Source organism: Panthera leo, chromosome D1 (genome assembly GCF_018350215.1).
Source record: "Panthera leo isolate Ple1 chromosome D1, P.leo_Ple1_pat1.1, whole genome shotgun sequence".
NCBI classification, from domain to species: Eukaryota; Metazoa; Chordata; class Mammalia; order Carnivora; family Felidae; genus Panthera; species Panthera leo.
The window spans coordinates 50,396,805-50,424,731 of NC_056688.1; positions in this window are offsets into that span (position 1 = coordinate 50,396,805).

Sequence of the window (27,927 nt, forward strand, 5' to 3'; positions counted from 1 at the left end):
CCACCAACAGTGCAAGAGGGTTCCCGTTTCTCCACATCCTCTCCAGCATCTATAGTCTCCTGATTTGTTCATTTTGGCCACTCTGACTGGCGTGAGGTGGTATCTGAGTGTGGTTTTGATTTGTATTTCCCTGATAAGGAGCGACGTTGAACATCTTTTCATGTGCCTGTTGGCCATTTGGGTGTCTTCTTTAGAGAAGTGTCTATTCATGTTTTCTGCCCATTTCTTCACTGGATTATTTGTTTTTCGGGTTTGGAGTTTGGTGAGCTCTTTATAGATTTGGGATACTAGCCCTTTGTCCGATATGTCATTTGCAAATATCTTTTCCCATTCCGTTGGTTGCCTTTTAGTTTTGTTGGTTGTTTCCTTTGCTGTGAAGAAGCTTTTTATCTTCATAAGGTCCCAGTAATTCACTTGTGCTTTTAATTCCCTTGCCTTTGGTGATGTGTCGAGTAAGAAATTGCTACGGCTGAGGTCAGAGAGGTCTTTTCCTGCTTTCTCCTCTAAGGTTTTGATGGTTTCCTGTCTCACGTTCAGATCCTTTATCCATTTTGAGTTTATTTTTGTGAATGGTGTGAGAAAGTGGTCTAGTTTCAACCTTCTGCATGTTGCTGTCCAGTTCTCCCAGCACCATTTGTTAAAGAGACTGTCTTTTTTCCATTGGATGTTCTTTCCTGCTTTGTCAAAGATGAGTTGGCCATACATTTGTGGGTCTAGTTCTGGGGTTTCTATTCTATTCCATTGGTCTATGTGTCTGTTTTTGTGCCAATACCATGCTGTCTTGATGATGACAGCTTTGTAGTAGAGGCTAAAGTCTGGGATTGTGATGCCTCCTGCTTTGGTCTTCTTCTTCAAAATTACTTTGGCTATTCGGGGCCTTTTGTGGTTCCATATGAATTTTAGGATTGCTTGTTCTAGTTTCGAGAAGAATGCTGGTGCAATTTTGATTGGGATTGCATTGAATGTGTAGATAGCTTTGGGTAGTATTGACATTTTGACAATATTTATTCTTCCAATCCATGAGCAGGGAATGTCTTTCCATTTCTTTAAATCTTCTTCAATTACCTTCATAAGCTTTCTATAGTTTTCAGCATACAGATCTTTTACATCTGGCCCAAAGCATTTTAGATTGAAGAATCAAATCTTGATGAAATCCAATGAAACAGTAAATAACACTGTACTTGTTCTATATTAGGGAGAGTAAGAGTAACATGTATATTCATTTGTGTGTGTGTGTGTGTGTGTGTACGTGTGTATGTGTTACTAGGGCAGAGGTCACATAAAATTGGACGCTCATGTTACTTATAGAAACTAGAATGTGACCATGTATTAAATATACTTGTATTGAACACCCTTTATATATTTAGGGAATAAGAATTTCAGAAAAAAGGTATTTTACAACCTCTTTTTTTTAATGACCTTATGGACTAATAAAACATATATAGAAGCCAGTGAACAATTATAATATGTTTTATTTAAGGTAGGCTATAATTTCACATATTTTATTTATATCTCACATTAGTAGAGGGAACTTAAAGAAATTTTAAAAAAAGTAACTTGATTTGAAAATGGAGCAAAAATATAATTTTGTTCATTAAAACATTTCAGTAATTAAAAACAAAACAAACTCTAGCAGTTTAGATGCCCAGCAAAAAGAATCACTTTAAATATATAAGAAAAAAATTTATATCCAGATATTAGAATACTCTGCACTGCCATGCAAATATTTCCATAGTATAATTGAGATGAAAACAATATAACTAATATTAATGTATTTCAGGAGAAAAATAAGGTATATGTAACCATTAGATCGTGCATGTATATGTATAATGCCTCTTTTTGCTGTCTTAATACACACAGTTTTATGTATATACACATGCGCATATGCATACATGTGTACATGACAGAAATAGCAGTACTATGTGTATGATTAACATTTATCATTTAGGGTGGGGCAATTGACATAATTATCACCCCCATACCTAAAAATCTTGTTATTTTTATGTGCCCTTAGTTATTTTTATATGTAAATATAAAGAAATTTAAATCTACATTTTTTTCATAGAGGGGCAATTACAGGTTTCTATTTTTGCAGTAAGTATATATTGCATTTATTATTTTATTTTATTTTTTAAAGTTTAGTTTACTTTTATTTATTTTGAGAGAGCAAAAGCAGGGAAGGAGCAGAGACAGGTAGACAGAATCACATGGAGTTTCCCCTGTATCAGCACTGAGCCCAATGTGGGGCTTGAACTCACAAACCCTGAGATCCTGACCTGAGTAGAAATCAAGAATTATCCACTTAACCGACTGAGCCACCCAACTGAGTCCCAAGTATACACTGCATTTAAACATTTAAACAGGGTGATTTCTATTTCTAATCATCTGGTGCATTAGATGGTCATAGAAGACAAGTAAAAATACATGAAATCCAAAATATGTCTTTTTATTTAAATTACTTACATATTAACATGTTTGAAAAATCTTTAAATTTTAGCAAAATATGCACCTTGAAAACTCTCATTTCCCTCTTTCACTACATTGATATAATTTTCATCCTCATCTCCATATATAAATTTTGTGTTATTTTCTTAAATATTCTTTAAATTATTACTTTATGTAAATATCAACAAATTGAAATCTACATTTTTATGTTCTCCTTCATTTTACACAAAAGATATCATTTCATATACATATTCTGAAATTTTTTTTCTTTCCTAATGAATTCTGGAGACTTTCCATATTCACATATAAAACTTTTTTCATTCTTTTCTCCAGCTATGTGTTTTCCATCAGGTACCATAACCTATATATGTAGTTACAGGGACAGGAGTGTTCTGTCTCCAATATTATAACTGAAAAAAAAGATTATTTTAGTTTAGGATTATTTTACATTCATCATAAGCATAATGTTTTTATACCTAAATGCCTAAACAAAGTCAAACATCTTACAAGGAGACCTTTGTAAAACCAGAACCAATGGGATGCTGCCACTAGAATAAGGGCAAACGGGAAGTAGACACATCATACAGAAAAAACAAATCAAGGAAATTTCAACATACTATTTTTGATGCCACACAAAGAAATATTAAAAATGTCCTGAGACTCTGTAATCCTGAGCCAATTTTCATAAAGATCTGCAGATAAATTTAAGATCATCTTGTAGTAAAAGAAACTCTCGGTAAAGAATCAATTTAAAGTGGCTTTAGATTGTTAATGGTCAAACGTGCTGCAAAGCAAACACAAATTATCTCTAGAAAAAACACTTTCAATCCAGATCTTAGAACATTCTCACAGATAAAGTTCCAAGTCTAAGATCACAAAACACATAAGCAACAAAGGCCTTCTGAGTGGGTGTGAAGTGAACAGTGTGGGGCAGAAACAAAACAGAATTTGACCTGCAAAGACTTCATATGTTACAAAATATAAATAATAATATTTAACACATTTAAATTAAGCAAAGAGAAGCGGAGAAATAATAATATGGAAGTAGCAGATTAATAAAAAACAAAATAGATATTTTTTAAAGACGTATATTATGCAAACGTAAGCACACATACATATACATATATAGAAACAACAAAATAGATGAACAAAACAGTAGAGTAGACTAAGCTGAAGAGAGAATTAATGAACTACTTAAGCTGCTGAGAAGTGAATGAATGTTAAGACAGGTGGGAGAGAGAATAAAAAAAACTAAAATATATTTAATTGGAATTACAATGGGAAAGTGGAATAAGCCGAGGCTAAGTATTTGAGAAGGAAACAGGTAAGAGCTTTCCAGAGATTTGGGAAGAAACCAATTCATAGATTTAGAAAGCTCAATAAATTCTGAGCAGGATAAATAAAAATAAATTGACACATAATTCATAGTGAAACTGCAGAATGCTAAAGGAGAAAAGTCAAATTATTTACAATAGAACAGCGATTTTGCTAACAAATGACCTTTTAAGAGCAACAGTAGAAAGGCCTTATTAAGGACGCACTGTTCAACAAATTGAAAAAGAAAACAATGAAAATTCAGAGTTAATCTAGTAACTGGGTCAGTAAAAATATGGCATGATAACAAAATTAAGGATAATATTGTGCTAAGTTAACTAAATGTAACTTAAAAAGGACTAGAAACCACAGATCCAGTGAGTGTACTTTCCACTATGGCATGACATCTCCAAAAATATCCTCAACTTTTGTTAATTTCACTGCAGTAGTGGCCCGACTGAGATGCTTTTTGTGGAAAATGTAAGAATTGATTATTCTCATATAGTTCATATAACTTCTTTTTTGTTTCTTCTTATTTTGGGTTTGGAAATGAACTTAGATTGCTAACACTCAAAATCATATTCAATTGGTATTTAATATCACTATATTTCTTTTTACATGTGAGGAAAGAAGTCCAGTAACACAAATACAGAAATAGAAGGGCGACTGGGTGGTTCCATTGGTTCAGTGGCTTACTTCGGTTCAAGTCATAATCTCCCAGTTCCTTAGTTCAACCCTGCATTGGCTCACACAAGCCCTGCATTGGGCTCACTGCTGTAAGCACAGAGCCCACTTCAGATTCTCTGTACTCACTTCTCTCTACTCCACCCCTGCTGGCTCTCTCAAAAATACATTTTCTGAGAGAGAGAGAGAGAGAGAGAGAGAGAGAGAGAGAACGTGAGCCAGAGTTCGGCAGAGAGAGACGGGGGCACAGAGGTTCCTAAGTGGGCTCTTCGCTGACAGCAGCAAGCCCCATGCGGTGCTCAAACTCCCTAAGGGAGAGATCATGACCTGAGCTAAAGTTGGCTGGTCAACCAACTAAACCACTCAGGTGCCCCAATAAATAAAATATTAAAAAAAATAAAAACAGAAATAGATAATGCATAACTATTATCCTCATGGATTTTACCATCTTATAGCAGTGAGGTGAGTGGGGAGGAAACTTTGAGCAAAGTAGTAATAAAGGAATATACTACTAGGAAAATTAGAATTAGTATCTTGTGAGAAGACTCAGCAGAAGACAGTCATATGACAATACCTAGTAACATAGGGCTTTACAGTTTCAAGTATTTTCAATAACCTGGCAATTAGGTAAAGTGATTCATATACAGGGCAGTGAGGGAGTAGTGAAAACTATGAGAATATAGCCTATTCTAAGATATTTAAATATATTCTGAAAGGAAGTATGTTGTTTATCGAATGCCAGTTTGCACTCTGTGTGAGATAAGTTGAAACTCCCTAAACTTCTATTATCTTTTGCCAATTTTACCTCTTAGTATGTTTCAGAGATACAGTAGGAAACAAGTTGGTCCTGGTTTTAGATCTGGTTCTGACACTAAACTGCTGTATGACCTGAGGCAAATCATGCAAATTCTCTGGGCATCAGGAAAATGCACTGAATTATTATGGTCCCTCCCAAATCTGAAATGGGTTGTTTCTTTTCCAGCACTTAGTAAAATATGATGACCAGTGAGTGATTTCAGAATGAATATTGTACATGAAGATTCCATTCTAGGTAACCTTTTCAAAAAATTAGCATCTTACCATTCTTTATGTAAAATATAAAATAGTTACCTAATATATATTTCCTATTGGGTAATTGTGAAATAAGTAAGAGACCAAAAGCAACCAGGTCTTCAACATAATCATGTAAAATGAGACAAGTCTCAAGTTTTTGCTTCTTAGTAAAAGTAAGCCTTGAAGTTCTTATCATTAAACAGACAAAAAGAGAAACTTTCAGATGCTGTAAACTCTGCTGTCAAAGCTGAAACTTGGCAAGATTAGATTAAAGCTGTTTATGTAATTCCTGAGGTTTAAAAATTCCTCCTATCAAGAGCTGGAGATGGTATGTATAAATTTTTCATATATATATATATATATATATATATATATACACACATACATATATATATGTATATATAACTTATATAAATAATTTCTATCTAAATTTCTGTTTCATTGGCTCCTAATCCTACTTTCCTAGCAAGACAATTGCTGATAACATTTGTTATCTACTCTTACAGTTTACTCTTTCTGGAAAATCAACGATAAAAATCAATCCATGAGCAAACTGGATAGAGTAGGACATATATTCAGCCTGTGTGGTGAGATAACTTTCTCAGATCTGTATTCTATATTCCTTTAAATTCTCCTTCTTGTTGATCACAAGAAGTCTAAAAATGCATTTAAAATGAAATAAACCATAACTTAAAAATGAGAACTAATATTGAGTTACCCTACTCTGAGCTGGTCTCCTTATATAATTATATGCTTCCATATTTTGAGTTACCTTACAGCATAAATTTCATTTCTGTGAGATAATTCTTTAAGTCCATGGAAATATAAAAATATCAAATATTTGTCTTTCTCAGAATTTGGTTTCTCTATAGGCCCCAATTTAGAAATTAGGCAAAACAAGAAAGTTAGACAAACAAGAATATACATATAACTTTAAATAAGTTATGTGAAAAGAATGCATGTTTATAGTAATCATCATATTTGATAATTAACCATTGGCAAAAATGTGAATTTAGGGTATGACTCTGTTTACATACATGTAAAGAGGGTAATGCTAAATTAAGGTAAATAGTTAATTCATTTGAAAACTGCCATGTAAATTAAATCATTTAGTTATTTAATATTAAGTTGACCTACTTATACAAAAGTGTTTATAAATACTTCCTCTAATGTATATTTAATGTCAAAAATCTAGCTTTTAAATGAAATTTTACTTGGGACACACACACACACACATACACACACTTTCCAAATATACTTTCTTATCTCAAATTATGGTTTACACTACTTAGATAATAAAATCTAACATTTATTAAGCATTTGCATATATCCTCATATATCACATTTTACATAAATTATATCACTTACCATGGCACTGTCCTATTTACCTAGTTATTATTGCTATTATCCTCACTGTATAAATAAGGGAACTGAAGCTTAGAAATGTGAATTCATGTGTCCAATGCTACATAGGTAGGGTGTGTTAGAGCTGAGGATTGAAATCTAGGAATGTTTGACTTCAAAAGTTTAATTTTGACTGACCCTACTACATACATAACACTTTTTAAAGTTATATATATAACTAGCTTATTTTTTAAGAGTGGGTTTCAAGTGTTTACAATATCTTTATTATTTTTTTTTAATTTTTTTTTTAACGCTTATTTTTTTTTGAGACAGAGACAGAGCATGAACGGGGGAGGGTCAGAGAGAGGGAAACACAGAATCGGAAACAGGCTCCAGGCTCTGAGCTGTCAGCACAGAGCCCGACGCGGGGCTTGAACTCGCAGACCCCGAGATCATGACCTGAGCCGAAGTCGGCCGCTTAACCGACTGAGCCACCCAGGTGCCCCTACAATATCTTTATTATTAAACAATTTATCAAAATTCAAAATCTCACAAAGTTGAAAGAACTTGTCAATTTTTTTCTTGTTTTACTCAAGTGTTTTTTTGTAAAGTTCTACGGTGTTTTCCATCTGATCCAATTTCCTTATTCTTTTCATAAAGAAAGCTGTGCCAAATGGAACAGGTTCCTCATTGGCCATCACAGTAACATGCCTTCCATAAGCCCTTTTTTGACATCAATATATTTATGTATTTATTTTTAAGTAGGTATGCATTTAGATAATTGAACGTAAAAGTTACTAGCTCTGTAGGCTTGAATTCTTAAAGACTACTTCCTTCCAAAGAGGTTGATAAATTTCTCTAATCTCCATGTATTTTAGCATCTGGGTATTTCTCCATTTCTACCTGTAGACTTCTCCAACATCATAGGAGTGTGGCATTACTGTCAGACAGCCTAGATTTAGAATCCTGTTTCCTCACTTCCCATCTTTTAAGGGCCAGGCGCTCTATTAAGTACTTAATGATTGTTATCTCATTGATTTTAGAAAGCTTGTTTAGAGGTTCTAGTAGAGAAGCACAGCTACCCATATACTCTTGGCCAAAGAACCATATTCTATCTGGGAAGGTTATCCTCTTTGACCAATCATGTAGCTTCAGAAGGAATGCATATAGAGGAATAAGGGAGAAAGGGGACAAGAGCCTAGACAACCAGATCAATGGAGTCAACCCAGGCGATCAGTGATGTGACAGATGTTTCACCCAGATGGCCTACACATCCATCTCACTGATTTTTATGCCCGCCGTATGGTGGGGGTATTGTAAAATCTAGTATGCAGACTGGCAGCTGTGAAGAGGTTAGGGTTTCGTTGTTGATAGATAGAGTGCCTTCAAATCTGGGTTCAGTGTTCTTTCTGCTAAAACATATATTATGTCTTAATTTCTTGTCAGAAAGTAAAAACCATTCCTCCCAGTTTGGCTAACTGCTATAAAGTAGCTGTAGTGGCCCAGTCACAGAATCATAGAGATTCTGTAGGAATCTCTATGAGTGAGCTGCAGGACTGTGGATCTCTGCTTTATCTTACATAGATTTTTGCCTTGGATTTGCCAAATCCATGTTAGAATAGTGGAATAAAGACTAGCTTTGTAATCAGAGAGACATAGAATCAGTTTCCAGCTCTTTGTCTTTGTTAGCTATGTGATCAAGGCAAAGTTATGGAGGGTTTGTTACTGGCTTATTACTTAATGGGAATTTCAATTTGACAGCATTTTGTGAACATTAGAACAGACATGTTTAAAGAACCTAATGCCATATCTGGTGCATAGAAAACACTTGCATATTGTATCCACTAATGTATTATCAAATATACATTTTTATTATAATGGGTTGCTTGAAGTTTAAAATTAATGCAAAAACTTACTGATAGTGATAAGTGTCTCCTTAGAGGTACAGTTTAAATACTCCACAAAAGCTTACTTTAATCCTTATGTACTGATTCATATTGAGATATAAATTTCATAGTTTATTATACAATTCTTCAGCTTTTAGCATAGTTTCATAAGAGAGATGCAAAGCTTTTAGCTTAGCAAAATGGAACAAGTCATTTAACTCCCGTAAACCTCACTTTCCATGCCTGAAAAATGTTGTAAATAATAATATCTACATTAAGGGAGGCTTGTAGAGATTAAATATGCAGTTACAAGACATATGGTGAAGAAACCGCTTTTTTAAATCCTATTTTACTCCTGTATGAATATAAAAGGTTACAAGAAACAATTATCTTCCCCTAACACCTGAGGCAAGGTGGATAATCTACAAAATTATACTTCATATTTGTTTGTTTGTTACATCAGGGTAGTAACCTGAAGGAACTAATAAACTAAGCTCCAGGAAGAGACAAATCTATTGTAAAAGATAAGTCCATACCTGCTATTATCCCTGGCTGAAGGAGGAGGAAGAATCTTCAAAGATAAAGAGAATGTAACTTATCTTGTGACAAGTATTAGCAGCTATTTATTGACAGAACATGACAGGTTAGCATCCAAAAGAGTGGAAATCAAGAAAGACTGAATTACTCTCCTGGATTTTCTTCAACAGTGTTTACCAAGTCCTGGGAATAATATCTAGGAAGCAGTGATAGAAAGAACAAGACAGGATTCACTCAGAATTTCAGCTTCTAAAGATGGGGAAGGACCAGGAAAGTTCAGGACAAATCTCTGTGCACTCAAGACTTTTAGCTTGAGATAAAGTGCTCCTCTATCCCCACCAGATCCTTTAGGCTTTCCATTCCTGTTGATTTGGGACAGGGAAGAAGAGCTGAGAGAAATTCCTGCAGAGTAACCTCAGTCTTCACAGAAAGTAGAGAAATGTCAGTCAAAGGAACAAGACAGAAAACTGGAGATGAGAGAGAGAGAGAGAGAGAGAGAGAGAGAGAGAGAGAAACTACAAAACATTGTGCCCTAGCTGTAAGGCAAGGAGAGATCTCCCATAGGATAGAGACTAGGCAGCTGGGATCTGAAATAGATGCAGACTTCAAAAGTCTTGCCAATGCTGAGATCACAGGCTCTGCTGAAAGGAAATTTTTGGTTCCTTTTGAAACTGAATCAACCTAAATTTGCAGCAATTCCCAAACAGTTTCGCCCGGCTATGTGTCAACTCAGCCCCTACTCCAGCAAACTGTCAGAAGCAGAGAAATAGCACTTTCTGAGAATAGACATTATTTACTTCAATATCTACTGAGTTGTAATAAAAATATCCAGTACTTAATTAAGAATCATAATACATAGAAACATAATAAACCCACAGTCATGAAAGGAAACAGTCAACAGAATAGACAAAGAGATGACCCAGATGTTGCAATGATCAGAGGATAGAACCAAACAATAAAACACTTCTGCAGAACTCCTAAGGGATCTGGTGGAAAAAAAGGCAGGTAATACGTATACAGATATTTGAGAATTTTAGCAGAGATGTGGGTACTTTGTCCTCAAGCATCGTAGTTTCCCTCTCTAGTTTATATGTAATTCATCTCTCTCCCTCTCTCTCTCTGCATATATATATATACTTAAAGAATATTCAATCCAGTTACAAGTTATTTTTTAAATGTCCTTATCTAAAATTTCTAACATTTGTGCTACAAAATTTCTAAATCTGTGGATTTTGATTGATTGATTTTTCTCTGTATTTTGTATTATATTCATCTGTTTCTTTACATGCCTAATACTATTTTTATTGGACAATAGATTTGGGGATTTTTACATTATTCACTACCTGATACTTTTGTGTTCCTAATTTTTTTTTAATCTGGAGTGCAGTTATTTGAAAACAGTTTGATCCTTTGCTTTGATCCTTTGTTCTTAAGACACGTTATGTGGGATAAAGACTGCCATTAGTCCAGGGATAATTATACTGTATTACTGAAGCAAGACCTTTCTGAGTACTCTAACCAATGTCCTGTACACCATGTAGTTTTCCTGTCTGGCTAATGCCTGGTACCTTTCCTGGTCCTGTGTGAGTGCTGAGTGTTCTTCCTTTTAATTATTTTTAGTGGTTGTTGACTTTTTTTAGACATTTTCCATTCACACACATGCTCTGATTAGTAGTACTCTGATGAATAAATGAGGGGATCCCTGTAGAGATCTCCCAAATCCTGTTTCTTTGCAATGCTTCCCTTTCTGGTACTATGTCCTGCAAACTCTAGTCACCTTGTTCTCTCTGGACTCAGCACTATGTCCTTCACTCAAGAAGTCTTTACACCTCTGCCTAAGTTCCCCAGATTTGTGCAGCACCTGCATTGGCCATAAGCTGAGTCAATTGTAAGGCTTACCTCATGTGTTTCCTATGCCTCAGAGATCAGTGATCTTCATTGCCAGATGTCCACTGTCATAACCCCGCCCCCTTTTCTCCTCATATATTTTATCTGACTCTTTACTTATTTCGAGAGAGAGGGTAGAGCCAATCCTGTTTACTTCTTGACTAGAAACAGAAGCCTGTGTGATTCTACTTTTATGAAATGCATGGATGACAAAACAGATCCCTTTCATATAAATTAGGACAAGTCTTCCTGTGGGTAAGGATTGACTGAAGGGCATAAGCAATTATTCTGTAGTGATGTAAATGTTTTATACCTTCTGTGGGTGGTTACCAAAATTCATGGAACTTAACACCTAAGATACATACTTTTATTTTCTATAATCTCTATATCTCTATATTTGATTTTATCTGACCTACCTCTGATCTTCAAACAAACAGGCCAAGTTGACATTACAGTTCAGTGACTTTTATCTTTTCCTCCATTCCCCAGTCACACTCCCAAACACCCCACCCTGCCAGTGCAGAAACAGTGTTTGGGCTCATTCACATCACAAAAGAAATTCTGCCTCTTTAATTTCTATAGAGACATAAACTCCTCAGGTAAGTCCTAACATACTTTTAGGTTATATAAAAATAACTGTATTCATTCATGTTGTTTGATAAGGGCTAATTCAGGCTACTCTTTTTGGCATAATAGGTAAATATGTTACTTTTCCTTCCAGTGTTTATTTTAAATGTCTTTAACAGTCACTTCCACAAAGTTGGCCTCTTGAATATAGTATTAACCAACTTCCTGGTTTTTATGGGATAGATTTATTACCACATTAGTGTTAATGGTTTCTGAATTGTTGTGATTTTTTGTTTCAGGGCTACTGCCCCTCAATTGGGTTTCATAGGTTGGCAGTTAGGGCTCCTTAATTTATTATTATGAAAGTTATGGTTTGTAGACTTGTTTTCAATCCATTACCCCCCCCACACACACTAAAATATCTTACAACCTGTCATTATGATAAACAAGGTATAGTGGTGAAGATAGCCTCAGTTTTTAGAAGGTTCCTTGCTTGCTCAAATACATTTTAATATAGTGTCAATTTATCAATGGAAAATAAAGTTAATTATATACATTGGCTATGAATTGATTTCTAGGGTAATGATCAGCCAATATCTGGAAAATATTTATTTTGAGGATTGGGAGCTCATATGACAAAATAAATTCATTTGATAGAGTGACACTGAAATTTTCATCAAAATTTGGAGGACTAAAACTAATGCTTCTAGCAAGATAGAACAAGATACAGCACAGAACCAGGAGGCAGGATATCTGGGTTCTGCTTCTTCTGCTTCTCTGCTAAAATCCAATTAGAGCAAAATATACCTTACTGTGGCACTGAAGGGAATAAGGTAGTATGTATATTACCTGGTAGCATTATTGGTGAAATATCTACTTTACCTATCATTAAAGTAAAGGACTAAAGAATTAGTTGCCTCATCTTTAAGGGATATCTTGCTTTCATAAATGCCAGAGCCTGTCCAAATTATCATCATGCAATAGTTTTTGAGGACTCCCTATAACCCAGGCACTATGCAAAATGCTAAGGATGCAGATATAGCAAATGATTTGTCTGCAAAAATTTGCCTACAAAGAGTTCAATTTAATTCAGGCTGCAGGCTTCTCTCCTGTAAAATGAATCTTAGGAGAAATGATAGAAGGAAACACTGAATCAAGGAAATAATGTCAAAATCAACAGCAGCCATCAGTAAAAGCTAAACAAACCTGAGAAACACCAGTAAGATAGAAGGCTGTTTGAGCTCAGGAGTTTGTAGGGTGGGGAGGAATAGCTACCTCCTAAGACAGTGGGAGAAAAACTTACAAGAGCAGTTGGAGCCCAGCTCTTTCCTGTCTCTGTTGCCTTTGGACTACTCTTAGCTCCCTAAGAGTTCAGGCTTCTGATGCTGGTATTCACAAAGATAAGACAAGGGCAGGAGAGAAGGACTGTTGGGATGAAAAATTAGGACAAATGAATGGAAAAGTGTTAACCCATCCTTGTCATTCACTCTTCTACCTCAGTCTTCCAAACATTCAAGGCTGTTGGGTTACATGCTATGCAACCAGCATCTACCCAGTGCTAGTTAAATCTATAAAACCAAAAGTGACAGTTATTAAAAAGTCCTAAGAAGATTTTACCACTCATTCAACTGAAAATAGTGTTGGAAAAAGTGCTGAAGTAAGATAAAAAACAAATCTAGGGGATACTGCAAGAGATAGGTACAGCATGGGTAATCAAATATCTTACTAAAGTCAGTTGGTGTCAAAGCAAACACACTCACATGTACACATATACACGCACAAATGAAAATTAAAAAAAAACAATCTATAATAACCCAGAATTTAAGTTATATATGATGTCACATGATGTCTTTCTTTTGCTGATACGTTAAAAAACATCTTAATAGTGGTCCCCTCCATCCATGAGGTATACATTCCAAGACCCCTAGTGGATGCCTGAAACTATAGATAGTACTGCAACTTATCTACTGCTTTTTTCCTATGCATATATACCTATGACGAAGTTTAATTTATAAATTAGTCACAGTAAGAGATTAGTTATAATAACTAAAAACAAATTAAAGCAATTATAGCAATATACTGTAATAAAAGCTCTGTGAATGTGGTTCTCTCCCAGAATATACTATTGTACTGTATTCACCTTTCTTTTTCATGTGATAATGTGAGATGATAAAATGTCTATGTAATGAGACAAAGTGATGTGAATGGCATGGGCATTGTGACATAGCTTCAGGCTACTATTGACTTTCTGATATATCATGGGTAGGAGGATAATCTGTTTACAAACCACAGTTAACCACGAGTAATTGAAACCATGAAAAGGGAAACTGTGGAAAAGCTGGGACTACTGTATTAACTTGTCATATTGGACATATTGTACACTGGCAAGCTTGTACATTTCTGTTATAAGCTATTTGAAGCTCTAAGTTTCCTTTTATTTAGAGATGCCTATAATTTATATATATATATATATATGTGTGTGTGTGTGTGTGTGTGTGTGTGTATATACATATGAATCTTACAGAAAAAGGTATATAATATATACATCCATTTACATATAGTTCTAGGATAGACAAAGGTTATCTATGGTGAGAGAAATGAAATCAGTGATTGCCTCTGAGGGAATCTGCCTAAAAAAGGGTACAAGAAAAATTTGAGGGCAATGGAAGTATTCAGTATGTTGATGGGGTATATGCATTTGTCAAATCTAATCAAACCATATGCTTTAAAATATATGCATTTATTGTATAGACATTTTAAGAAAAAACTGAAAAATAATAGCATAATGGAGTGTGCAACATGGGGTATGTATTTACCAACACATGTAGAGCCTGTTTCTTCCCCAACATTTCAAAAATCCATTCAAAAGGTGAAGAGGAAATACACAGATCAGAAATGTGACAGAATATAGTATTAAAAAATCCTCTGTACAAGTATAATAAATCAGCTATGTTAATTATAAAAAAATAAATGACAACTGTATGTGGTCCATAATGATATAAAACACATTTTTAATGGTTTTTATAAAGAAAAACAATCAGTTCCAAATTAAAGAAAAAATGTGTTACTAGGAAGTAGATTGTGCTCTCTACAACAATTTTGGTGGTATGAATGCATCTAATTCATTTCTACTGTAATTCTACTTCTATAATTTCCTTCCATTTTCAACTACCAGTTCTTATAATCAACATATTTATAAACCTATCTCCATTCTTAACAACTGCAGGAGTTAGAAAAGTACCATTTTCATTTTGTGATTCATAAACTGAATTTCAACATGGTTAAACTAGAGATTATAAATGACAGATCCAGGTTTGAAAACAAGTCTTCAAAGTGAGAACTCTATTCTCTATATAGTTCTTCTCCCTAACAGTGTATCATCATGGCTCCAGATACTGATGCTTACCAGTCCTCTCATTTCTTTAGTTCTGGTGGCTAGAATTGTTTCTTCCTAGGCTCCAGCCTTTGCTTAACTTCACAGGCTTCTTTATTATTCCATATCCTTCTCTCTTTTCCTCCTAGAGATGGGCCTTTTGCCTCTAAGCGTAGTCCAATGCTTTGAATTTTACCACCTATTCAGACGTCTTGCTTTGCAGGACCTCACTGTTCTATTAGACCCTCAGAGATAGACATTCTGTTCTTATTGGACATTCTCCAGGCCTATGCTGTTGGCATTATCACTCTGTCATTTGGTCAATCTATTTCCAAATTCTGGCCTCATCTCCCTTCTCTGAAGCATAATGACAAAAGTATAAATTTAGAAGTTGTACATACTAACTCCCAAATACCAGTTCTGCCAATAACTGTATGTATTTAACTTCTTTGAGCTCCAGTTTATCATTGTTAGAGATAACACGTCTACCATATATTTCTATTTGAAGGGTTATATTCAGCAGAATTATATTAAGTAAATTTCCTAGCAAAATTCCAGTACCACAGTAAATATCTAATAAATGGTGACTGTTATCCTCATTTTTACAATATAATTCCCTTCATGTGTGATCCCAAGTTGCTTAGGAGAAAAATTAAGTGTCCCTTGACCAATATGTTTTTGGCATCCCTTCTTTGATATATAAGAAATATAAGCATATTAAAGGTATTGAGATATTCTTTGGTAAATTAAAATAAAATGTATTAATGTCTCACATAACACAGAATAAACTTTGGGAAACTTTATACTCAGAGAAGCCATTCATTGTCTTCCATTTGCTCTTCTGAATATGGAATTCATGCTACAGGCAGCAATATTATATTAATTTATAGTGGCACTAGAAGTAATCATAAAATAAGTGCTATGGGTTGTACTAATAAGACATGTCTGTTCATAGTCAAGAACACCAACTAATGATAAAATGCCTAAAGCAAACATATATTGATAAAAATCATTTCAATTTTAGAACATGACAAGTTTCTCAAATATCAAACTAGGTATTGCTGGAAGGTAGAAAGTCAAGTTTTATTAACATTTATTTTCCACTGGAAAATTTACTGATGCTGACAGTACTGAAGCAATTGATAAAGATATAAAGTTTTGTTTAGTTTCAGATTCAAAGACAGAACTACTAAATTTTCTATTATCATTCTTAGTATGAAGACAGAGAAATTTTTCTAAATACAAATTAGACAATGCTTCTCTCCCACTTGAAAACATCCAATAGTTTTTTGGTTTAGCGTAAGAGTCATATCCTATCATTTGTTCCTTAAATCTTCAACTACAAGTGCAATATAACTCTATTTTTAATCACTATAAACATTTAATGTTGTTCTGGGGTAATATATGTGGCTATATCATACCTTCATATATTTCTATAGGATTTTCACCACTACTTTTCCCTTTTTATTTTCCAGCTGTATTATTTTACTTCAACCTCTAATTCCATTAAATTCTCTACAGTTGTTGAAAACCTCTAGTATAATTTCTGGCATGTAGAAAGAAAGTAAAGTGGCAAAACACAAGTTTGGTTTTTTTTTTGTTTTTTTTTTGGAGTTTTTTTTTTTTTTTTTTTTTTTTTTGGAATATGATAACATGAGAGAAAGGAAATTGAATCCCAGCTGTTTCCTCTTCTTTCTATGTGAATATGGGTAAATGGCTTAACTTCTTTGAGTCTTGCTTTTCTATTTAAAAAAAAAATGAGATATGGGAACAATGCGTACCTACCTTAAGGACCCTTTCTGATGGTAAGATGAGATGAGCAAATGTCACAGATGCACAACTGTACTCTGAACTCTTGGGTGAAATGTTACCTTTATTCATATTGTGCCTCAGGGTTTAACATAATGTTTGGCATAATTTTGTCATTTAAAAATGGTTATTTTAATGAACATCGTGGTGATTTTGATAGTAGTAACAGTTGTCATCACCATCATAGTTATTATTTATATGAAGACAGGATGGAAACTGAAAGAAAGTGGCTAGAATCTAGTTTTGAAGCAGCCAAAATTTAAATTATAGCCATAAATAGTCTAAAAATATTTTCACTCTGATGGACCTATTATTTTGTTACTTTAGAGTTGATCATGTGCCAGGATTTTAAACTGGTCTATTAAATCTTAGCATGTTCCACGTGCCATTTTCCATAATATCTTGTTAACCTTCATGACAATGGGTGGTTTTAATTCCTTCAAAGTTCTCAAACTATATTAAAGTATAGGTCTCAGTGTACGATTTTTTGTTTTTAGAGAGTAAGGCCCACTTGCTATGGCCGAAGGCAAGATTTTTGTTTTGCTAAGAATATGATGTGAAATTTACCTTGAAAAAGAGATGTTACATTATTATCCTTTTATATTTGAAGGTTGAAGGTATCTAAAATATTTTTTGTAGCATCTATTTGTGGAGGTGACCTAAACATAAAGTGTTTATTTTGAAGAAGTGTTAGAAAGTTCAAGGCTTCTGTGTTAGATGATGACTGCCACTTGGTCTGCTCACCACTCATGTTCCAATAGACAGCCAGCCAACTGTCATAAATGTGAGTGAGACCTAGAACCAGCCAGTTCCCTTCCAACTCTTATTCTCAAGCCCAACAAAGACCAGCCAAGACTGACCTAGACCAGAAAACTTGCTAAGCAAAATTGTGAACTAAATATATGATTGCCGGTTCAAGACACTAAACTTTAGGGTCATTTGTTTTGTAGAATAGAAATATGCCAAGCTTCATCACTTTTCAGTTACTTCTTGATATAATTTTGGTTATATTAATTTGGGTTATGCAGAAATGTTTTCTATTCATAGTATTTTGCATACTGACTGCATATGTGACAACTGTGCTAAAATTGCTTATTAATTTCAGGGCTTTTTTGGGGGGTCACTTCTTTCATATTTTCTACATAGATAATCATTTCATCTGTGAACAAGAACAGTTTTATTTATTTCTTCTCAATTGTATATCTCTTATTTTTTTATCTTGTCTTATTGCCTTAGCTAGAACTTACAGTACAATGTTGAAAGGAGTGTTGAGAGGAAACATTCTTGCCTTGTTCCCAATCTTAGTGGGAAATACTTGAGTTCCTCACCATTAAGTATGATATTAGCTGTAGGGTTTTTGTAAATATTCCCATCAAGTTGAGGAAGTTCCCCTTCATTCCTAACTTATTGACAGTTTTCATCATTAATGGGTACTGGATTTTGTCCAATGCTCTTTCTGAATCTATTAATATGATCATGTGATATTTTTCTTTGTATTCTGTTGACATGATGGATTAATTAATTACTTTTTGAATATCAAACTAGTCTTGCATACCTAGGCTAAATATAACTTGGTCTTAATGTATAATTCATTTTATTATTTGTTGGATTCAATTTGCTAATATTTTGTTAAGGATTTTTGTATCTATGTTCACAAGAGATATTGGTTTGTAGTTTTCTTCTGATGCCTTTGTCTGGTTTCGGTATTATGGTAATGCTGGCTTCTTGGAATGACTTAGGAAGTAGTCTCTTGGCTTCTGTCCTCTGAATGATATTATAGGGAATTGGTATAAATTATTTCTTAAAAGTTTGAAGAAGTCACCAGTGAACCCATCTGGAACTGGTGCTTAATGTTTTGGGAGGTTATTAACTATTGATACAGTTTTTTTTTTTTAAAGAGATATAGGCCTGTTTAAATCATTTATTTCTTGACGTGTGAGTTTTGACAGTTTTTGTCATTCAAGGAATTGGTTTATTTCATCTAGATTATTAGAGCTGTGGGCATAGTATTTCTTTACCATTCTCTTAATGTCCAAAGGATCTGTAATGATGTCCTCTCTTTCATTTCTAACTGTATTCTCTCATTGAGTTTCTTTGTTGCACTGACTAAAGGCTTATCAATTTTATTAATCTTTTCAAGAAACCGACCTTTTAAAGAACCAGCTTTTGTTTCCATTGAAATTTTCTATTGATTTCCTATTTAAACCTCATTGATTTCTACTCTAATTCTTATGATTTATTTTATTCTGTTTGCTTTAAATTCAATTTGCTCTTCTTTTTCTAGTTTCCTAAAGTGGAAATTTAGTTTTTGATCTTAGATCTTTTTATTTTTTAATATATGCATGTAATGCATATATATATGCATAAATATATGCATAAATTGCTTTCTGAGCACATCTTACCTGCATCCTACACATTTTGATAATTGTGTTTTCATTTTCATTTGTTCAAAGTATTTTTTAAAGATTTTGTTGAGATTTCTTTTTTGATGAGTGTGATATTCGAAGTATGTTATTTAATCTCCATGTAAAGAGAATAAAAATGAATAAAAAGTAAAAGAGAAAATGCCACAAGAGTTCATTTGCTTTTATTTGGCAGAATCTAGGAAATTTTCTGAAGTGACACCTATGCTAAGCCTTGATAGATACATACAATTTGTATAGGAAGAGAAGTACAGATAATACATATCTGATTGAGTGAATATCACAGCTCTTTTTATGTGTGTCTGGGAAAAATTAAGTATTTTTCTCTACTCACATTCCCATTTCTGATACCATATGTATGGGTTTTATACACTAGATTATTCTGATACTAACTTCCTAGAGTTAGGACAGACTCCATAAGATTAAGAGCTCAATCCCACAAGACTGCCTCCCACTTCAAATGCCAGTCACAAGTAGTGTTTTCCCAGGTTACCCACAACTTCTGTCCAACTTGGTTACAAATTGGAGATTTCCACAAAATCCTCCTCAGATTCAATAATTTGTTAGAGAGGTTCATAGAATGCAGGAAAAAAAGTTTATTTACCATTTTTGATTTAACACAAAAGATATTTTAAATGATACAAGTAAATAGCCAGATAAAGAGATACATAGGGCAAGGTCTGGAAGTTTCCCAAGTCCAAGAGCTTCTGTCTTCGGGTCGGCCATCCTCCTGGTTTCTAAAGTTGTCCACCAGCCTGGAAGCTCTCTGAATCCTGTACTTTGGGGATATTTATGGAGGCTTCATCAGATAGGCATGATTGATTATTAACTCTATTTCTAGACCCCTTCTCTATCCACAGAGTGAGGGTTAAGGCTGAGAGTTCCAAGTTTCTAATCATGGCTTAGTCTTTCTAGTGATCAGCTTCCATCCAAGAGCCAAACACCAAAAGTCACCTCATTAATACAAAAGACGTTCCTATCCTAAGATTTCTGTTTCAGACACTCCTATCATGTAGGAAATTAAAATGGTTTAAGGAGGACTCTACCAGGAACTGAGGTCAAAGGCCAAGTATTAGCAGGAACCAGGGGAAGAGACAAATATATACATATTTCTTATTATTTCACAACACAATATTCATCAAGTAACTTTTAAAACTGAATTAGAAAGTAATCTTAATTTTGTAAAGATAATAAATACCAATGCTTATTCTAAAATTACTGTTTCATATGCATTTCCTTAACTTCTGTGTGTTTTTTGACTTCAGTAGGACATTAAAATATAATGAGTTATTCTGCCAGGCATGAGTATGACAGAATACTAAACAAGATAAAGAAAAAGCAAAATTTCTTTTATTTATAATGGCCTACTGCTGATAATTTCAGATTCAGCCTTTTTCAACTTTAAGACATCCAACGTAGCTTACCAACAGACACTGAAAGATGTGCATAATTTCTTCAATTACTCTGGCTACCTACTGCTTGATATTATATATAACTGACAAAGATTCAAAGCATTGATTTTTTTTCAGGCTATAATTTTTAAAAGAGTTTTTAGAAGAAAAGCACATCAACTAATCATCCCCTCATTCATCTTTTAACATACCAGAACTGAGGAAAATCCTTTAGGAGAAAAAAAAAATAGTTGTAAAAATCCCCAGGGACTGTAATTCCAGTTAAAGATATTTTTCATATATCTTAAATATTTGTCATCAGGAATTTCTCTACCAGTTCAGATTTTTAGGGTAGGAACTCTAGTATAGATTAAAAAAAAAAAAAAGATATGACTAAAACAAAAAGTGAACAATATAGTGTGATATGAACATTAAGTTTAAAAAGAGAGTTAGAATAATAATAGTAAATAATATTTGGATATTGTTTTTACAATATTTTACAAAATTTTACAATATTATGCTGTTGTAAAACATCCAAGGTTTTATTTTCACAATAAGGGAGTAAAACATATAAAGGAAATGGTAAGATTTTCATTTTAAAAAATTAGGAAATTGAAGCTCAACAGAACAAATACAAAGGTCAAGTCCACATATAACGTTAGGGTCTATTTGTCACTAAAGTGATAGGGTTGAAAGTCCAGGATTTGCATTCTGTATAGAGACCTAATTTTAAATTCTGAATCTGCCACATACTAATTGTGTGACCTTAGTCAGCTTTCTTTACTTCCCTGTATTCAATTACTCTATGTATAAAGTGGGAAATATGGAATGTAGTTTGTCGGTGTCTGTCAAGGTTCATTATTTTCAGTTGTTGTTACATATAATTTTACTAAAAGTATAGATATGTACTTTCTATGTGTTTAAATTGAAGGGATGAATAAAGAGAACTGCTAATAAGCCTGAAAGAAGTGAAGACTCTAGCAAGAATTAGAAGAACCCATCAGAGTCACTGTTAACAGACAAAAGTCACAAGAGTTGGACTAAGCAGGTGTGAGGAAGAGCTGATTGCAAATTAGGTTTGCTGTTTCCTGACAAATAAATCTTCTGCATGGCCCTCCTAATTATAACAGGATACTAATAAAATATAATGAAGGAAGTAAATCAGGAAAGACAGTCTGTGACCCAGATTTGAGGAAGAAAGATAGAAATGGCTCTGGTTCAGGAAGAAGAGATGAAGAGGTGTTGGTGTAAGAGAAGAAAGAATATTCTTTGGATATAAGTCAGAATTATGTTTTAGTCATTGAGTCCTGCCCAGGTTTAGGCTAGTTACAGGGTCCCTAGAGAAGGAAGAGATGCATAAGCAAATAAGTGAAGAAAGTTTGTCATTGGGGAAGATTTCACATGGCAGGTAATGTGTCAAAAGAACCTTTCTGAAAAAGTTTGAGGTTATGTGAATGGCTTCATTCCATGAATCTGTGAGACATTTGGCTCAAGATTAGCTGCCACAGTACAAGGTAGAGATATTCAACATATTGTGTGAATAAGATAATGCGTTTAAAGTACCTTACAGAGTAATAACTCCTTAAATAATGGTTCTTTAATTATACTTTTCTCCTAAATTTATGCTCCTTCTAAATCACTTCTGCTTCTTGCTTGTCTGAACCCTGTGCCTGTAAGTCAAGCTGGCATATCTGTTCACCAATCTTCTAGAAGTCAATAAATACATCTACAGATACCCTAAGAGTATTTTGTGTGAGATATAGTGATAGAGAAAAGAAAATGAGGCTAGGTCATAAAAAGTCTTAGTCATTTTATAGAGTGCAGATTTTACAAAATAGAAGAACAATGAATCTTATAGGTCCATTCCTGAACCCAAAAGAGGTCTTATGCTCCTCAAGCAACTTGGGCCACTTCTTCAGATGTCATCAGCCCACTATAAGAGGTCATGTATACCCACTGCAAGAGGTCATAAGCCCTTCTTTGGGTCCTGAAAAAAAAAAAAACTGACATGAAAACTAACTGGTACACTTAGACAGGAATCTTCCACTACCACGCCTATTCCCATTTTTGGAAGTAGAAGTGAGATTATTATTAGAATTGGAGAACCTCAATTTAACAGCAAGTTACTTACATACTACTATCCTCCATTTTCTCATTCTGAAAGGACAAAAAGTAGCACTTACATATTTTCTATTAGAATTAAATAGAAAGGGTTTCAATAGAAAAATTATTACCACTTTAATTGGTGCTCATAATTGTTTGCTGATTTTGAACATTAAATCCAACAGCTAACTGTATAAAATCAACTGTGTAAAACCAAGTTGCTAAGTGTAAACTTAAAAAGAAATAACATTTGAAACTTTGTTGTAAATTAAGTAGAACTAAACACATTATTTTTTGTCTTTATGTATTGAATTCTTGGGAAGAGTAATGAGTGCAAGTCTTGGTAATACTAGTGTATCTTCAGAACTTTGGATAAGATTTATTAAGTACTTATTATTGATAAATTATCTACCTTTTCCATCTTAATTTTTTTTTCAAATATCTGTAGACCAAGACTCACTAGGCAATTTTCTGTCTGAAAATACGTTTTTCTCCTTTGATTTTATGCAATTCTGTTACAGTTGAACATACAAATACCAAATGAACAAATCACATATTAACAGCTCTGTGACTTTTCACAAAGGAAAAATACCCATATAGTGAGCACCCAAATAAAGAAGTAGAAGATCATCAGGACTCTAGAAGTCATACTCTTTTTCAGTCATTTACTCCTGTCCCTTTTATGGGTTGTCTTTTTTTTTTTTTTTTTAATGTGTATTTTGAGAGAGGGGGAGAGAGAGAATTCTAAGCAGACTCTCCACTGTCAGCATGAAGTCAGACATGGGGGTTGATCCCACAAGCCACAAAATCATGACCTGAGTCAAAGTCAAGAGTCAGACATGCAACCTACTGGGCCACCCAGGTGCCCTGGTTGTTCGTCTTTTAGTACTGAGTTGTATAGTTCTTTATTTTTATAGAAAAACCCTACTTTGTGAGACAGTTATTTTCAAATATTTTCTCTCACTATGACTTACCTGATGTCCATATCATCTGCAGTTGTCAGATTATAGAATCAGATAAAAACACTTGGAGGCTGCTGAAGCTTTAGGTGATTCCTTGAACCATGAAGCCAAAACAGAAAAGGAGAGACAAGTGGGCTGAGGACAGAAAGAGACCATTCCTGGGATCAGGGGAGGTAGCAATAGTGGTGAGGAGTATCATAATTTACCTGCAGAGTGGGACAGGAGGAAATAAAGAGCTTTGGGGTACCAGAGATTTGGCATGTGCCCTCAGAAAGAGCATGTCACTGCTGGGACTAAAGAGGTACGAGGTCTGCCTTTTGTGATGGGTCTGACCTTACTTAGGCAGCTTGTTTTCCTCACTCTTCCTGCTCGTTTTTGACACACTCAGTTGCCACTTGCAGGCCTCTACACTGAAGACGATGCAACCTTTGCCATCTAGCAGCGTGTGGTCTAGTGTGCGTGGCAGATGTCAAAGGTGGACTGAATATAAAGAGGAAGGAGTGTGTAGGCAGCATCAGCTACAAAAAGGGATAGATTGGGTTAACTGTTGTCAGGGATCAGAATGTTTAGAGTTAAGGACAACTTGATTTAATAGTGCAGCTCAAGGACTCTGTATATAGACTACTTAGACCTCACATATCCACCTCAATACAGAAATCACATAACAGAGATGCTGTCAGGAGAATGTGGCTTCATATGTTGCTGAGTAGACCCTTCCTACAGTATATAGAAAAATGTCCTGATGGTATTGTCCAATATTTTAGTTCACAATTTAAAAATTAGAGTGTGTTAGAATAGAATTCCAAAGCCTATTAAGTAAAGGTGTTGCAACTGGCTTCACTGAAATCCTTGAGGCACTGACATATGTTTATAATTTTTTAAAAATGTTTATTTATTTTTGACAGGGAGAGAGAGAGAGAGAGACAGAGAGAGACAGAGCATGAGCAAGGGAGGGGCAGAGAGAGAGAGGGAGACACAGAATCCGAGGCAGGCTCCAGGCTCCGAGCTGTCAGCACAGAGCCCGACGCGGGGCTCGAACTCACAGACCGTGAGATCATGACCTGAGCCAGAGTCGGACGCTCAACCAACTAAACCACTCAGGCACTCCTGTTTATAATTTTCTTTTGCAAGCCTGGGAATATATCTGTATTTGTGTACTCGATGTGAGAGTGTGTTCTAGAGGCATCTTAGCAGTCATTACAATGGGCTACCCAAAATGATGAATCAGACTTCTCTTCTGCTCTATGTGGGTCTCAAAGGAAAGTCCCAAGATTATGAAGAGGGATGAGTTTATTTAGGAAAGTTTCCTATCCCATCCCTCCTGTGTCTGAGGAAATCTGAGCTGATGGCTAGGCACTGTGAAACCACAACATCCCTCTGTTATTGAGAGACCCACCTCCCCTGATTAAAATAATTAAATGCCTTTCCTATGGCTCTTGGAATAAAAAGGAAATGCCTTATTTTGGATTACAAATTTCTTCACGATGCTTATTTCTGCTTATTTCTTCAGCCTCCTCTGAAACCAATTTCTTCCTAATCTTATGCTCTCATCACATTAAACTATTTTTAACTTTACATATTGATCCATAATGTGTCTTGTCTATCTGTGTATTTGCTGTTCCTGCTTAATCATCTCTGCCTTTGCAATCTTCATCATGCTCACGCCTGCTGTTTTGTTCAAGCCTCACCTTGGGCATCACCTCTTCTGAAATATATAAAATATTGAGAAGAAGAGGTGTCTCTCCTCTGAGTCCACAGCACTACCTCATCAATTATTTTATGACACCACTTATTTGTGTGAAATTGAGACTCTTTACATGGCTCTCCAGTCTACTAATACTTGAAACTAGCAATCTTAGTCTTCTAACCAATTAATCTGCAGCTCCTGAAACAATACGTGGCTCAGCATAGATGCTCAATATATACTGAAATATTTGAAGAGGTGAATGAATGAATTGAGGAGTAGAACCCAGAAAAAGTCCTATTTCAAGCGTTTCCCTAGCTATTGTAGTTATTTCACCCACTCCTTATGTTGGACTGAACTTCTTTGTAACTGATGATTGGCTTCTCATAGGCAGGACTTGTTCATTTTATAGACTGGATGCATTGCTGGTAAGGTTTATTTTAATAATTCTTTTGTGTGTGTAATTTGAATTCTAGTTTCCCCTAGATGTATGATGTCACTACCTTCATTTAAGAATGTTCAAAAATCACCAATTACTTTGTATATTTTGGTGAAATGTTGCCGCTGCTCTCCTCACTCCTTACTTTTCTCTAAACTTTAAAGTCAGTAAATGAGGGGCACCTGGGAGGCTCTCTCATTTAAGTCTGACTTCAGCTCAGGTCATGATCTCACAGTTTGGGAGTTCAAGCCCCACTTTGGGCTCTGCACTGTGAGTGCAGAGCCTTCTTAGGATCCTCTCTCTCTCTCTCTCTCTCTCTCTCTCTCTCTCTCTCTCTGTCTCACTGCCCCTCCCCCACTCATGCACGTGTGTGCACACTCTCTCAAAATTAATAAACATTAAAAAAATAGAGTCAGTAAATGAGTCCTCGTATGCATAAGGAAAGCACATGTTTACAGAAGGTATTGGATGAGCAAGTGAGGAATACATTCCAAATAATTTCTCACTATATTTGATGACTTATGGATCTGCCTTTTAATATATTTGATTTAATTAATGCAAAGCTTAACTAAAAGAGACAAATAAGTGTGTTTGTCACTGTGTAAGTCTGAAACTCATTTCCATTAAAAGGTAAAAGAGCTTAACAATAGGGAACAAAGTGAGGGTTGATGGAGGGAGGTGGGTGGGAGATGGGCTAGATGGCGATGGTATTAAGGAGACTTGCTGTGATGAGCACTGGGTGTTGTATGTAAGTGATGAATCACTGAATTCTACTCCTGAAACCAATATTGCACTGTATGTTAACTAACTAAAATTTAAATTAAAAAATAAAGTTAAGGGACGCCTGGGTGGCTCAGTCGGTTAAGCGTCCGACTTCGGCTCATGTCATGATCTTGCGTTCCGTGAGTTCGAGCCCCGCGTCGGGCTCTGTGCTGATGGCTCAGAGCCTGGAGCCTGTTTCAGATTCTGTGTCCCCCTCTCTCTGACCCTCCCCCGTTCATGCTCTGTCTCTCTCTGTCTCAAAAATAAATAAACGTTAAAAAAAATTAAAAAAAAAATAAAGTTAAAAGGGAAAACTCGAAAAACAAGACTGTAAGAGTTAAGGAATAAATAATGACCATTTTTTCTTCTTTGGTCATTTAGTTCCATTTATGTATAATGGGTAAAGAATTGTCTTTAAAAGTAAATAGAAGAAATAAAATGGTTTGTATTTCATTATAGGCAATTCAAACTTCCGTGAGTTGGTGTATTTGCGAGCCTTCTCTTTCCTCTCGAGACTGCTCTTTAGCATCTGCGGCTGAGAAATCAATTGAATGGGGACTGTGACATTCACACTGTCTGTCTCTTCTGTCCTGTTCTTGGAACTTAAAAGAAAGTCATTTATTCTCTTGTGACTCTTCTGCCAGTACATGATGAAGGCTTTGCAAAGCGTCATTTAAGTGGGACATCCATCACTTACAGCCTGGCTCCTTTTCTTGCGAAGACTCTCACACTCCAGTACCTGGGATGTAAACAAAGATAATGCATTTGATTTTCACATTGATCTTATCTGTCTTAGAGCCTGGCTCACTCCACAGGGGATCTTTCAAACCAGATGGCCTTCCACTGACCTCACCTGCCACAGCCCATGATCTCTCCTTTCCTAGTCCTTCCTCCATGGATGAAAGTGTACCCACTCATGCTTTCCCTCCTCCTCCCCTGCCTCCTTCTTATCTTAGACAATAAAGTGCATGATGATGATTCCTTAATTTGGATGACATCTTATAGTTCATAAAGAGCCTTTATGCAAGAATAAAACACATTTAGTGGGTAGAGTAGTGTTATACAGAGAACTTGGACTTAAGAACTAAAGTCTTAGAGATTTGCAATTTGTTTCTAACATTTTGTTTCATATCCAGGGGAAAGTATTTAAATTTTTATTTTCTTCCTTATAAAATGAGGACAAATTACTTCATAGTATTGATAGGAACACTTATTTGTTTGTTGGTTAGTTTGCTTATTTATTTAGCAAGTACTTATTAAGTGC